The 14,537-nt window shown below is 37.9% G+C and overlaps 1 protein-coding gene across 2 annotated transcripts in view; it reads right to left on the bottom strand.

Moving 5' to 3' along the window:
- Positions 1 to 14,537, bottom strand: part of Lrrc8c (leucine rich repeat containing 8 VRAC subunit C) — a 94,110-nt gene that overhangs the window by 54,650 nt on the left and 24,923 nt on the right. Inside the window, exon 2 of one of the 2 annotated variants that reach the window (XM_026409977.2) lies at positions 12,796 to 12,871. The gene's annotated coding sequence lies outside the window, so the exon portion shown is untranslated. Of the gene's footprint in view, positions 1 to 4,805; positions 4,848 to 12,795; positions 12,872 to 14,537 lie in introns of those variants that run through there. The other variant, XM_026409979.2, reaches the window with a different exon arrangement.

The raw sequence follows: 14,537 nt of genomic DNA, 5'->3' as shown, positions 1-14,537 counted from the left end.
TAATAGAAGAAAAAGTAGGGCCAAATATCCACCATATCAGGTTAGGCCCCCACTTCCATAATAAGACTCTTATAGTGCAAGAATTAAAATCAAGAATTAATAAACAGGGTGGATTCAAACTAAAAAGCTTCTTCTCAGCAAAAGAAACAATCAGTGAGTTGAATAGAGAGCCTATCATTTGAGAGCAAATTTTTACCACTCCCACATCAGACAGAGCACTAATCTCTAGAGTATATAAAGAATTTAAAAAGCTGAACACCAAAAAATAAATAACCCAATCAATAAATGGGCCAAGGAATTGAACAAATACTTCTCAGAAGGTGAAATACAATCAGTCAACAAATATAGAAGAAAATGTTCAACATCTCTACCAATTAGAGAAATACAAATCAAAACTACTCTAAGATTTCATCTCACTCCTCTCAGAATGGCAACTATTAAGAATACAAACAGTAATAAGTGTTGGCGAGGATGTGGGAGAAAAGGCACACTCATACATTGCTGGTAGGACTGCAAAATAGTGCAGCCAATATCGAAATCAGTATGGAGATTCCTTGGAAAATTGGGAATGGAACCACCTTTTGACCCAGTTATCCCACTCCTTGGTTTATACCCAAAGGACTTCAAAACAGCATACTACAGGGACACAGCCATATCAATGTTTATAGCAGCACAATTCACAATAGCTAAACTGTGGAACCAACTTAGATGCCCTTCAGTAGATGAATGGATAAATAAAATGTGGCATATATACACAATGAAATAGTACTCAGTGATAAAAGAGAATAAAATCATGGCATTTGCAGGTAAATGAATGGTGTTGGAGAATATAATGCTAAGTGAAGTTAGCCAATCCCAAAAAAACAAATGCCAAATATTTTTTCTGATATAAGGAGGCTGATTCGTATGGGGTTGGGAGGGGGAGCAAAAGAGGATTAGATGAACTCTAGATAGGGCAAAGGGGTGGGAGGGGAGTGGAGGAAGTATGGGCGTAGGAAAGGAGGTGGAAATGAGATGAACATCATTACACTAAGTACACATATGAAGACCCGAATGATGTGAATAAAACCAGAGATATCTGTATAAAACCAGAGATATGTGTAATATAAATTGTAATGCATTCTGTTGTCAAATATAACAAATGAGAATTAAAAAAATCTAAAAAAATAAAACAGAATTAAAAAAGTTTTTAACTGTTACCTAATATTTGTGCATATTTATGGTGTGCAATATGACAATTCAATACATATACACAATGTATAATGATCAAATCAGGGTAATTAGCATTTCCACCACCTCAAAAATGTATAATTTCTACGTGTTAGAAACATTTTTTCTCCTCTAATTATTTTGAAATATATAATAAATTGCTGTAGCTGGGCATGGCGGCACATGCCTGTAATCCTAGCAGTTTGGGAGGCTGAGGTTGGAGGCTTGTAAATTTGAGGCCAGTCTCAGCCATTTAGTGAGACTCTCTCTCAGAATAACTAACTAAACAAATAGTGCTTCTTAAAAAAAGTGAATTTCAGATAGTAAATAAATGTTAAAAAAACAAATAAACTACTGTAGACTATAATAAACTACTATGGCTATAGAAGACAAGAAAGAATTCTATTCAGTTGTATTTTGGTACTATTTAACCCCTCCCTCCTGTCCTACCTCCCTATCTTTCCTCTAGTCTGGAGTGACCATTGTTCTATCTACTCTTTTCTTCTGTGGGATCAACTTCTAGATCTCATGTGAATGAGAACCTGCAGCATTTTTCTTTCTGTACCTGGCTTATTTCACTTAACATGATGTCCTCCAGATTCATACACTTTGCAGTTTTGCTTTTCTCATTTTATTTTTCCCTTCTTTTGATGTGTCCTTCCATTCTTTTCCTTCTTTCCTTCTTCTCTCTATCCTTCCTTCCTTCTTCCCTTTTCCAACATTTTTTTTGCCTACCAAGTGCCAAACACTGGGGATCAAAGATAAATAAGAAGCTAAAATAGAATCTGTGGGCAATAGAGCTAAGTACAAAAAGATTTTAAAAATGCATTATCACTTTTCTTAGCTCCTCAGCTCTTTACACTGATTCAAAGGGGTTTGTGTGAGCCAGACCAGCACTGGCAGAGATGCATGCCAACTAGTCATTTATCTCCTGTAGGGAATTTGCCAAGAGACGTGCCAGAGAAGGATGGGGTATAAAACCAAGCCTGAAAAAAAAAAAAAAGACCACCAAGCATGAGATTGCTCTGGAATGAAGAAATTAAGATGGACACACACAAATGTCTGTTTAGACACAACATGAATTTAGAAATGGAATAGATTCAGAGAGATTTTCTTGATAAATTCCTTGCCATACAAACTCTTACAACTTGCTATTCATAATCTAAGACCCAAATAAATTTGGATAAGAAACGCTCGAATAAGCTTCTATGTCCAACATTTTCCTCCACTATTTCTTAAACTGGCATTTTTTAATGAGAAGGTTCAGAGCTCTTTTTTAATTACCAGTGGGATTTGTAATCCCCCCCCCAAATACTTAACCGCTATGCCAACAATGCACCACTATGATTATAATAGAAAGAAAAGCAGAAAGCATCTGTGTAAGGAAAGTAGCTGCAGAAATTAAACTAGAAAAAAATTCTAAGAACATAAATGAGTCAGCATGAGGTATAACAGCCTTTAGGGCATCAACTTCAAAGAGAAAATGAAATTATTTTGGTTGCCCTGGTAACATCAAGATAAAATGTGGAAATGAAAATGCAGGGTTTAACATTAAGAAAATCTTCCTCAGCACTAAGGTCTCTCACATCGTGGAATGAGCATTACCATGGCAACATGCAAATAACATGTAAACAGATTAAATACAGAAAATATGCCAGGGGTTGGAAGCATGGCAATAAGGACTAAGCTGATCTAATAAATATTCTGTACCTTTCTTTTCTTTGACTCATGGAATTAAATAGATGATGGCAAAGGGATTGTGGAGATCAAATGAGACTTCCTTCAGAGATGGAGAATCATAAATGGTTTTAAAAACTATTTGTTATGTAATATTTCTAACCATTTATTTTTCTCCAAATGACATAGAATTCCCTCTCATTCTAGAGTTCTGGTTTTCTGGTAGAAAAAGGGAAAAGAAAAAAGAAAAGCATAAGAAATAAAAACATTATCTCACTCTATGGTTTCTATGCCTGATTTGCACTTTTGAGGGGAGGAGATATTTTTTCAGTTATTAGGGTAGTTCATATCTCAAGAACAGATTATTCTGTTAGTATAGTGCTAGAGTTGTAGTATTGTTGTTGTTTTAATATTATTACTTTTATTTTGTGCTGTAATTGAACCCAGAGCCTTGTGCATGCTAAGCATGCACTGTACCTCTGAACTATGCCACCAGCCCCAATGCTAGAGTTCTGGAGTGATACTCTAGAATCTCTAGATGAGAACATGGCACTGAAGCTAAGTTGGAATTCTCACTCTGCCACTTTAAACTGAGTGACACCAAGCAGGCTACTTTTGTTTCCTTGTTTTTAAAATATGAAAAAAGACAAGATCTTTTTTTCATGGCTTTATTGGGAAGTTTGCAGACAAGGGCTGATTGTAGTACAAGGCAGGAAATCAGCACTTGATTTGTGACAGGTACTAATATTATTAATAGAAATAAATCGTTAAATCAAATTTGGTGTGATCAAGGGAGTTAACCATTTTTAAAAATGTCACGTTATTGTGGTAAAAACAATTAATAAAAAGTTCTGCCTTCTCAACAGAAGTTTAAGCATACAACACAGTTTTGTTGACTATAAATATAATTTGTATATCAAGTCTCTAGAGCTTATTTATCTTGCTAACTGAAACTTTGTGCCTGTTGGTTAGGAAATCCCCATTCCTACTGGCCCTGGACAACCACCACTGCTCTCTTTGATGCTATGAATTGGACCATTTTACATACATCATTTAAATAGAATAATGTAACATTTGTCTGTGACTGGCTCATTTCACTTAATGTCCTAAAGAATCACCCATGACATTGTATATTGAAGAATTTCCTTTTTTTAAGAGTTGAATAATATTCCACTGTAGCTGTATACCACATTTTAAAAGTAATATATTCATCTACTGATGGATACTTTGGTTATTTACACATCATGGCTATTGTGAATAAAGGAGTTTATTATTAATAAGAATAAGAATTTCTTGGTGTTTGTGTCTTCAGTCCCCACTTGAGGCATCACACTAAAAAAAGAATTCTTCATAAAAAAATGGAAGACACAAACTTTGAATCATTTTTGTTAAGTGGGAAAGGAAAGGTTTAACAACTGATAATTAATACTATTGTACCTGCTAATTGCCAGTTATTAAAAAATGTTATCTGTTGAATCTCTACATTAAGTCTGTGCTCTACAGAAGAGGAAATCTGCAAAGGCAGGTCAGTTTCCCCATGGTTACAAACCTCATGAATGGCATCTGCAAAAATTCCAACTGAACTCTCAGATTCCAATGACCAACCTCATTTCATTTCACAAGGAAAACTACCTTAGACTCTAATAACCTCTTTTATGGGAAGTCTAGGCTTGATATCGATTGGTAAGATCACCTGCTTGAGAAGTCAACCACCCGAGGACTGTATTCAGAACACCTATGACTTGATCCAGCCTAAAATCTCACACAAAGAGAGCAATTCAGCCTAAGGAAAGAACTTTTTAAAAAGATGTTTAAAGGACTCAACTTCTGTCCATGAAGGAGTCACTAGTATGGGAAAGACTTCTACCATAAGTGGCTAGGAAAATGGAAATTTACAGAGCCCCAAAAAGCACTCCTACCTTATATTCTTGGTTATACCTGTCCTTGGTTTGATACTGAATCCTCTGGTGAAGAATGCTGTCCCAAAATATGGCCCTATTCCATTCTTCTTACGGGCAATCTGCATGTGATTTCCAGTAACTCCATACAGCAAAACAGCAAGAACCTTCTGTACTGAGAATTTGAATACTGGGAAACTTATACCAAATTGAAACTGAAGGATACTGACTACTAACTTCCTTTTCATTGTTCTTGTTCAAATTAATTTGGATGAAATACTTAACTATTAACCATCTCTTAGAAAATTATCAGGCTCTTCCTTCCCTGATGTTCTAGCAAAGTGTCTGACTTTATTGCAGTTATGCCTATAAAGAGGTCTGTTTTCCTGTCACTGGCTCAAATGTTCACTGTTTTATTTTTTATATTATGACTGCTTTTTCGGCTTCCTCCTCAGCTCCCACAATGTTTCCAGAGACACAGAATAGGAAACACTTTAGGTGAACTTGATGTAAAATATCCCCATGAGTACCTATAGTATCTATCTAATTCATGGGACTGCAGGCTTATTCTGCCAACTAACACTGATATTGAGACATATTAAAATATATATTTTGGATCACTCTGAAAGTTTAGCTCTTTTATAGGAACATGATTGAAGATGTGACTTCATATCAACCCAAGTTCCTGAACTCACACCAACCCAAGGTTCCTGAACTCACACCAACCCGAGGTTCCTGAACTCACATACCCTTAGCTTTGGCTTTCTTTATTCTACCAAATACTACCCCACAGTTACTTCTATTACTGCTCAACTTTCGACTTTACCTCATCTTCTTCATCTAACTTCTCCAAGTTTTCTCCTTTTTTAGTTTTTCTCAGTACAAGTACCTCATGCTCTAGCTGACAGATTAGATATGGGGTTTGAGAGAAGTCAGATAAAGCCAACATTATTTTCATTGTTTTTTGATCTTATTTTCTAGGATTTTTCCTTTTTCTTTTTAACTGATACATAAAAGCCATAAAACTGTCCATATTAATAGAGTGGCATGTAACATTCAATAATGCACATATTATGTCATGTTTAAATCAGGTTAAACATATTTACCTACTTGAACATTTATCATTTCTTTATGGTAAACACTTCCAAAATCCTTTCTTCTACCTTTTTGCAATGTACAATACAGGTACAAGATATTTGACTTGAAGAGAAGAAAGGATGGGTTGCTGAGGGAGCAAGAAACTACGGGAAGAGCAGATTGCCCGCAGAAGGGGAATGGGGGGGCTTGGTTTCAGCTGTGTGTATTAGACATCCCAGAGAGGGGCCCCACAAACACTTGAACACACCAGACAGAGTTGGGAATGATCTTGGTTGGAGTCACCAGGGGACAGAAAGTGTTAAAGTCTTGAGACAGGATGAAAACACTTAGGGTGTATAGAAAGAGAGGAAAACTATCTAAGGACTTCCTAAAATGAGGAACATGCTGCCCCCAGATATGGGCATGAATACTGCTCTCTCATTTCCTTCAGGTCTCTGTGCATTTGTTGTTTTCAGAGATGCCTTGTCTGTTTACCCTACTGAAAACATGAACACAAACTCAGGCATAGTGGCAGCATGCCTTACCAGAATTCCCTTTTCCATTTTTCTAAGTGGCTTTCCTCATAGCGTCATCCTTTATAAAAAATTTTAAATTTATTTTTTGGTGTTATATGATTATACATAACAGTAAAATTCATTACGACATGTTTGTATATGCACACAACAGAATTTAATCAACTCCTCCCCCAGCACTCCCCTTCTCCACCCTCCCCCTGATATTCGTCTTCAATTCTACTTGTCTCCCTTCTATTTTCATGAGTTTTTTTTTCTTTTTCTTTCTTTCTTTTTTCCCCCCACACTTTTCTTTCTCTAGCTTCTCCATATGAGACACAACATGTGACCCTCGACTTTCTGAGTCTGGCTTATTTTGTTCAAATGTGATGCTCTTCAGTCCTCGTAGCATTATCTTTATGGATATATGGTGTAGGTGTGTGCTTATTTACTTGTGTTTCTGTTTCCTGCATCATAAGGTAAATTCCTAAGAAATACGAACTTTTTTTTTTTTTGGTGCTGAGGATAGAACCCAGGGCCTTTTGCATGCAAGGCAAGCACTCTACCAACTGAGCTATAGCCCCAGCCAAGAACTTTGCTTTTGTTTATTACTATTTCCCAGTGTCTGCCTAGCATAGTATCTAGCACAAAATGTGTACTCAATAAATAATTGTTAAATGAATGAATGAAAAAAAATGAATATATGCTTATTCTGCAAGTCTCCCAATTGTTTAAAATATATAACAAAAATATTTATGTGGCTACTAGAACTTCAAGGAAGCTACACAACAGTTTTGGGATGAGGACCACCTGATTCTTTGAGAATGAGAACCATTCTGCATTCCCTCATGACAACTGCACTGTACTGAAGGACAAAGAGGAAGCTCCTCACTGGAGGCTACCTGAGAGATCTGCATGGTGGTAGAAATGGAAAATCTTCTCCTCTTTGTTATTTGGAGAGTTGGGAGAAGGAAGAAAGAATATGAGTGAGACTAGAGGTATTTTCAGCCTGATTTATTCTGAGCCAGGGGCTCCTTTATGATGTTATTAGCAGTACTGCATTCTTTACTCCAGTTGCCTACCTCAGTCACCTCCCTGGACCTACAGTGGAATAAGGTACAGGAGAGAATTATGGGTGTTTTCGAAGCAATAGCAGGGCAACAGTGCTCATGGATAGCTGGGGTTACAATTTTCAGTGTCAGATGACTAGTAATGAGCAGAATCAGAGCATGATATTTGTGGGAAGTTACAATGGTCAAAAGTGGTTCAAATCAGCAAAAATGTCATTCCTTAAAAAAACAGATCATACTGAATTCATGGCATTCAAGACCTAGAAAATTTACCTAATGTTATAACTAGCATCATTCAGATTCCTTGTTGGAGTTTGGAGTTCTATTATTTTAAGAGAGGAATGTGAAAACGAGACCCTGTCTCTAAATAAAATTCAAAAAATAGGGCTGGGGATGTGGCTCAGTGTCAAGTGTCCCCGAGTTCAATTCCTGGTACACCCCTCCCCCAAATTAGATAGGCACTTATTTAAAGACAACAAATTCTACCTTCAAAAATATATCCAGATTCTTTCTTTCCTTCCTTTTTTTTTTTTTTTTTTGGAGTGCTAGGATCAAACCCATGACCTCATGCCTGCTAGGGAAGAGCTCTACCACTGAGCTACACCCTTAATCATTTCTGATCTGTCTGCTATTACCTTGGTCCAGCCACCATCATTTCTCCACAAATTACTGCAATGACCTCCTAGCTGGTCTCCCTGCTCTCATCTTTGACCCTTAGAGATTAATCTCAACTGAGCAGCCAGAATAATGCTTTCAAAATACTGGGTCTCTATGGGCCTTCTGGGAGACATTCCAACCCCACACGTAGCAGTTTTGTGCTTAATATTAAAATAAGTAATTATAACCCTACATGTAGCAGTTACGTATTTCAGGATTTGGAAAAGTTCTTTTGTGCTTAATATTAAAATAAGTAATTATTGAAAGATGAAAAAAAAATACTGTGTCTCTTCTCTGCTCCAAACCCACCAGTAACCCTCCATCTCACTTGGGAAAGGTCAAAATCTTTGCAAAAGTCCTAAAGGCCTTATGTAATCTCACTCCCAGCCCTTCTAGTCTTAGTCTTCTCCTGAACATTCTCTTTGCTCCAGCTGCATTGGTTCTTATGGCAGTTTCTAGAACATTCCAGATTTACTCCTGCCTCAAGGCCTTTGTACTCACAGCACTTCTGCCTGTAGTTCTCCTCTTCCTGGTTTTGGTGTTGGTGTGGCTCCATCCCTTGCCTTCTGCAGACACTGCTGAAGCTGCTCCAGAACTGAATCACTTTTTCACTATCTCTACCACTGCCACCCTGGTCCAAGCCTTTGCCCCCTCTTGTTTGGACAATACTACCAAGCTGATTTAATGTTAAGTCCCACCTGCCACAGTCCCTTTCTTCCTGCCATGAATCATTTTTTCTCCATAGAGTTTAATAACTTTGAACATATCATGCCTATTTTAGTTGCTTATGTAATACCTTTTCCGACTTCTTCCACTTGAATGTAAGTCCCATGAGGGCAGTTTTTGCCTGATTTGGAAACTGTTTGGTTCAGGAGAGTGACTGACCCATAACTAAATAACAGAATAAAGTAGTACAAACAGAATGTATAAAAAATGTCACATACTCGAGATAAGCAAAGGAATATATAAGGCTAACAGATGTGTTAAGAGCCTTGAAGTATATAGATACATTGAAGTAAGTACCAGTTGCAAAATGCATCAATTTGGTACAGGACAACAGGTTTCGACTTGCTACATGAGAGACTTAGGAAGAACCTGCTATTAAATGGCCTAAATAAAAGGTTCTAGAACAAAACCTGTGGTCATACCATGGAGACGTGAAACAAGGGAGTAAGTCATGTCTGGCTGGTGGGCTCACTGTTTCAAGGTGGCAACCAGTTGAGAAAGGGCTGTGGGATGAGCTTGAGGATTTCTCAGGAGCCAACATTACTTCCTGAAGCACCCGAAGTGCCAAGTGTTTCCAAAGGGAAAATGTGGTATTAAAATAGGAACGACTGATTTGAAAATTGTTGATGGATCTGGGATGGTTTGATTGCCTCAAATTTACTGGAGAACACCTAGGGGAAATAAAACCAGGGCAGGCAGAGGGGCAGCTCAGCCTTGGTTGTACATGAGAATCACCTAGAAAGTTGTCAATGTATTGATGTCTGGTGTGGTTAAATCAGAATCCCTGGGGGAGGACCCAGGCCTGAGGTGTTTTGCAAAGGTCCTGGGGTGGGTGATTCCTGAGGTTGAGACCTATTCTCCAAGAAACATCTGTTTCCCTTTCTTGTGATTAAAAAGTAAAGCTGGGTACCAACTAAGGTCTGAGGGAAAATCCACAGTTTTACCTGACCCTACCAAGGAAGGCTCTGCTTACTTAGAATGATTTCAGGACCCAAGGAATTTATTTATTTTTTCATGCTAGGGATTGAACCAAGGAACTTGTGCATACTAAGCGCACAGGTTCTACCCACTAGAGCTACCCACCAGCCCCTGTATTTCAGGGAAGAAGAGGATCCTGAGCCTCATGAGGATTGAGAAATGGATAGGGTGGGCATGCAGACTGAGAAAGGGACCAAGAGATCTGAGGACAAAAGAGCATAAGGAAACCCGACAGACTCAGGGCAGTCGCAGTCTCTCTGGCTCTCAGTCTCTGTGGCTGCTCCCTCCATGTTCACTTCGCCTTGCCCTCTCCTCCTCCGGGACTCGACAGCCCACAGCACCATATCAGGACTGACAGGTTTCCCCATGTGGATCACCCTCCCTAGGGAAGAGCATGCTACATGGACAACACTGGGAGGGGTCTTAGGCCATAACTGCAGTTTCTATTTTGGAAGCCTGTGGCTGAGTATTTTCCCATGCAATCCAAGATCAACAGTCTTCTACCTGCCCTCTCTATCCTTCACTGCCAGGGTTATTTATATTTGCACCTATCTCCCTCCTGCACTGTAAACTGTGAGGGCAGAGACGGGGTTGCTCATCTGGGTACACCCAGCCCTTGACCTATTTGTCTGAGCTGTAATGGTTTTAACAGACAGAGTTTCACACACATAGCATGATTTACCCTCTGGAATAATTTCTGGATGTAGATGATGCTTTAGGCAAAAGAACTGTAATTCTGATGGGGTCCAAGTTTATTTGATAAATGCTTTATTTTAGAGTAACAGTGAATATTAATCTTTGTTAACAAAGCTCTCTTTACATATGAAGGAAAACACAACAACATGAGCTAATATTCGCTGTAATGTGCCTTGAAGGTGGCACCAGGAGCTAGCAGCACTTCCATGTACTATGTTGTTTAACACCCAAACAGCCCTAGGCTTGAGGTACTATAAGCCCATATTTACAAAATAAATTGAGATTTTGGAAGGTAAATATCCTGCCTGGGGTTACCTAGCATAGGAGGGGGCCTAGAATCAACCAAGGTCATTTGTGTTCAGAACCCATTATTTTAAGCCAAAAAATCTAACATTCCCATAGACAACCAAAAAACAGAATGGAATATTGAACTCAATTCTGATTGAAAACAGGAATTAGTTAAGGAAAAAGGGTGTTCCTTTATTCTATAGAAGGATTTCTTAAAACTGGATGTGATACTATCTAAAACTTCCTACCAACTTATATCAGAGATACTTACTTTCAAGTTTGTATTACATTCAGATTATAATATAAACTAAAAAAAAATTTCTTTCACATTTATTTGATTTTCCATGGGCAGTAGCTCCTAACTCTTTGGCTTTAAATCTTTTAGATCTATAGCTTCTTAGGTGCTTAATAACATCCGAGAATTTAAAGGGTAGGCACTACTTTATCCAATATCTAAATGAGAGAATAGGCAGTCTATTTTCCTGTCAGGAAAGAACCCATTCAGCATGAAGTATATATATGTTTTTAATAAATAGTTTATAGTTTATCACTCAGTGTAGGAAACAATGATACACATGTTCAATCTTTATATCAATTGCTTAGTTTTTGAAAAATAAACATATCCTTAATTCTATTCACAGGTGATTCTAATATAAAAACAGATGAGCTGGGGCACTGTGGGGCCTGCCTATGATCCTAGCTACTCAGGAAGCTGAGACAGGAGGATCTCAAGTCCAAGGCCAGCCTGAGCAACTTGGAAAAACCCTATCTCCAAAAAACAAATTAATAAAAGTAATTTATATATAATATTATATATAATAAATGTATTTTCTCTTTTTACTGGTAGAGGGTGTAACTCAGCATGGTTCCCTAGTAGGTATAAGTAGGTATAAGGTCCTGGGTTCAATCCCCAGTACTTCAAACAAAACAAAACGAAGATGGGGCTTAGGTATAATCTTTCTAAAAATAAGGATGCATATTCTTAAAATACATGCTTCCTTCTCCTCTGCCATTTAATAAAATGCCTTATCATATGAGATATTGAGATATGCACAGTGACTATTTGAAAACCTTTCTGTGGCTAAGAATTTCCTAGTCTTTTTCAGATTATATTCTAAAAACAAATATATTTTAAAACAGGCTTCATTCCAGGTTTCCAAGCAAACACACTCAAATAGATTAATTAACATATCAGAGACTCAGACTGTTTTCAAATGCTATACTTAACACTGCTTATGATGTCACGCAAGTAATTTTGACTCAGTGAATATGTCAACAGGAAGGGGTCTGGCAGAAGCATAAAAATTCTGAACAAACTAATCCTGAGACTCAAGCAACTCCATTACCAGAAATGTTAGTTAAACCAAACAGCAGGGTGGCCAAAGAACATCCAGGAAAACCAGTGTTTTCAAGATTGTGGTTTCCTCATATAAGGGAACTATTATGCTCCCATTTGGATGTGGCACAAGGGGGCTCTTTGAAAGCATGGTATATTTCAATTAAAAATAAAATCTCAGTCCAGCTGAGAGAATACAAAGGTACTCTCAGTCATATGCTTGCATTCCTGAGATTCTCTATCTCCTGCTTACCCTCAGTAACATGCCCTATGGCCTCACCTCATATATTTTGTTTTAGCTTATAAAATATTCTAATGTGTCATAGTCCTTTGTTCATGTCCAAAATTTTTTCCCCTTATCTCGAAGAAGAGGTCTTCCTAAAATTTTGCAGAAATGAACATCATATCATGCATCTTCTAAACCACAACAGCCACAACCTAATGGTCCCATGACAACAGTTAGGCAGACCATTCAAAAGACATGATGTGCCCCTACTGAGGACACCAGCATTACATCAATAGATCTTAATAAAAAACTGAAAGGTAATTTTGTGAATTCTCTTCCCTAGAAATGATTACAGTCATTTTGTACATTTAAGGTGATATAAAGTCCTTTATCCAAAACAATATAGGCCAACAGTAAAGTTAATAAGAAATATACTTTTCATTACCTTATATGTATATGTTACTTCATTCAACATCTGCATTCCCAGAACTCTAAGTTTAGTCATAAGCAGCCACTTTAACCTAAAAAAAAATAAAAATAAATGTAAGTCATGTCTACTCACTGTTTTGTGTAATACAATGCAATGATTATGATGTAAGTTTTATAGCCAGAAAAATTTAGGTTTGCAATCTAGCTTTATAGCTATTAGCTGGTGATCTTGGGCAGGTTTTTAAACTCTTTAAATTATACACCCTTAGAAAAAAACCAGTAAATACAAGTAAAACACAGTAAATACAAGTAAAATACAGTAAATACAATCATGGACTGCATTCTTAAAAAAAATTTAGCTCTGGTTTTCTCGGGACTCTTAGATTCTGAAAGGTCTTTGTGTTTCTATGTCTGTTCCTCATGGAAATTGCCAATAAGTACCACCAAATCATGGTGCCCCCTTTAAAACGTTTGGTAATTTTTCTCCTTTTCTCAAGAGAGGCCAGTTTCTTTAAATCAACCATCTCTAACTCCATATGTAGCTGTCAAGACCTTGCAAAGTGTCAACCTGCCCCAATCCAGAGGTCCCAGGTTCCCACAGACAGTGTGGCTCTTGGAGCTTAATCAGTACCTATCATCTCTAGTGCATGACCCAAAGTTTTAAGGAAGGCTCCAAAGCTAAGACCAATGATAACATTATAACAACTCCTTAAGAACAAGGGCCCACCCTACCCGACACCTTATAGGTGGTTAGACCTGCTGCTGTGGAGTTGGAACTTTTGGAAAAGCTGCTCCCCTGACTGCTGCCATACAACAACATAGCTACCTTTCTGCGGTCTACAGGAAGCTGCACCTGTGGCTGAGGAAACCAGCAACAATCTGTGGGTTCCCTGAAGACAGACTTCCTGGAAGCTGAGTCATGGACCTCCCAGAACAGTCACTGAAGTGGCCTCATGTTGTATTTTTGTTATTAGTTACTTCTGTGCTCATGCGCTATTAGTGCCCTTAGCTAGAAGATAAAGCATCATGATGAGAGAGACAGCCTGTGGTCTCCCAATACCCAGCCCCTCCTTTTCACCTAATAACGGATGGGTACATGTTCCAGCCTCCTTGCAGGCAGATACGGCCATAAGACTCTGTCCTAGCCACTGGAATCTAAACAGCAAAGATAGATTCAACTCTCAATTGTGCGTTTAAAGAAACTTGTCCACATCTCCTTCTACCCACTTTTCAGATGGGATATAACCTCGGTATTAACTGCCTTCAATCAGATAAGTGAGAGATATGTACTAGCAATGGTGGAACAGTAAGACATCAGGAAGCTAAGTCCTTAACATCATATGAATATGCCTAGATTATTATGACAGAGAAAGATACAATGTCCTTTCTTAAGTCACCATGTGTGTGCCTGTGTGTGGTGAGAGGAGGTGGAGAGTCCCTCTGATAGCATTTGACATCACAGCCTAACTCTTGAGTCACATGGGCTGTGCTTCCCATGTTGGTGTAGGCAAATGCATTCAAGTGGTGGAGGAGAAGATGGAGGAGGAGAAGAGGGCATAGTATGCAGAGGGCATATTTTCCTGGTACTGACTTTAATCAAAAGATTTTTGGGCTAAAAGGAAATTTTGTATTAAAATCAAAAAGAATATAGAATCAAATGTAAAATTTGCATGCTTTTAAAAGGTAAAATATAGATATAAAATGAAATTTGGTCCTTTGAGCAGAATGCTTCCATCTCTATTCCCAAATTCCTGAAAT

This window comes from Urocitellus parryii, chromosome 11, assembly GCF_045843805.1.
Source record: "Urocitellus parryii isolate mUroPar1 chromosome 11, mUroPar1.hap1, whole genome shotgun sequence".
Classification (NCBI taxonomy): domain Eukaryota; kingdom Metazoa; phylum Chordata; class Mammalia; order Rodentia; family Sciuridae; genus Urocitellus; species Urocitellus parryii.
Note: the sequence above shows the minus strand (reverse complement) of the source record. Positions and strands in the feature narration are given on the sequence as shown.